This window comes from Schistocerca gregaria, chromosome 2, assembly GCF_023897955.1.
Source record: "Schistocerca gregaria isolate iqSchGreg1 chromosome 2, iqSchGreg1.2, whole genome shotgun sequence".
NCBI lineage: Eukaryota > Metazoa > Arthropoda > Insecta > Orthoptera > Acrididae > Schistocerca > Schistocerca gregaria.
In genome coordinates this window covers 175,299,312-175,300,438 of record NC_064921.1, presented here as the reverse complement: position 1 = coordinate 175,300,438, position 1,127 = coordinate 175,299,312, and positions in this window count along the sequence as shown.

Here is a 1,127-nt window from a genome sequence, read left to right as displayed (position 1 = left end):
TCGATGTACTGTGGAGGCCTCACGCCCCACGTGTTGAGCAATTCGGCGGTACGTCCACCCGGCCTCCCGCATGCCCACTATACGCCCTCGCTCAAAGTCCGTCAACTGCACATACGGTTCACGTCAACGCTGTCGCGGCATGCTACCAGTGTTAAAGACTGCAATGGAGCTCCGTATGCCACGGCAAACTGGCTGACACTGACGGCGGCGGTGCACAAATGCTGCGCAGCTAGCGCCATTCGACGGCCAACACCGCGGTTCCTGGTGTGTCCGCTGTGCCGTGCGTGTGATCATTGCTTGTACAGCCCTCTCGCAGTGTCCAGAGCAAGTATGGTGGGTCTGACACACCGGTGTCAATGTGTTCTTTTTTCCATTTCCAGGAGTGTATCTATCACTTTATAAATTCGGTAATACATCTGATTTTATTATATATATATACTTATATGGAGATGGTATCTGTTCTTTAGGAGAACAGATACCATCTTCATATATGTATATATAGTTAAGGCTCACCGGCCATTTGACCATCTCCTTCTGTGCGAGTGCACAAACAGTGCCCGAACTCTTAACGGAATCGGCAGTAAAGCCGCGAGTAGTTAGTATAATGGGCAGGGGCACTATGAATATAGTGCGGGACAGTAAGTTGGGAATGTGGCTCTCACGGGAGGCGTGCCAGAGATAAGTCCCCGCAGTCGCGCTGTCCTCTATGTCCTTGGTGGCTCCTATGGATAGAGCGTCTACCATGTATGCAGGATATCCCGGGTTCGAGTCCCTGCTGGGGCACACGTTTTCATCTGTCCCTGTTGACTTATATGAACGCCTGTATGCAGCTAGGGGTATTCATTTCATTGTGATTTGATTATGAAGGTTGTCTCTCCCTGTATAGGTGTACGACTGAAATATAGTTAAAAGATATCTCTGCAACGAAAAAAAACACCAAGTGAGAATCATATTCGCGGTGCCCCAGCCATTGCCTACACCCACCAGGTGGCATGTCACTGATATCAAATTGATAGGGCAATTAATTAAATTGATCATGAGAGTCACTTTGCATGGCGAGCAATTTTTCTTTTTCAGTAGTTGGGTTACACTCACCAGGTAGTTCTAATGGGAAAATCTCGAAGGAA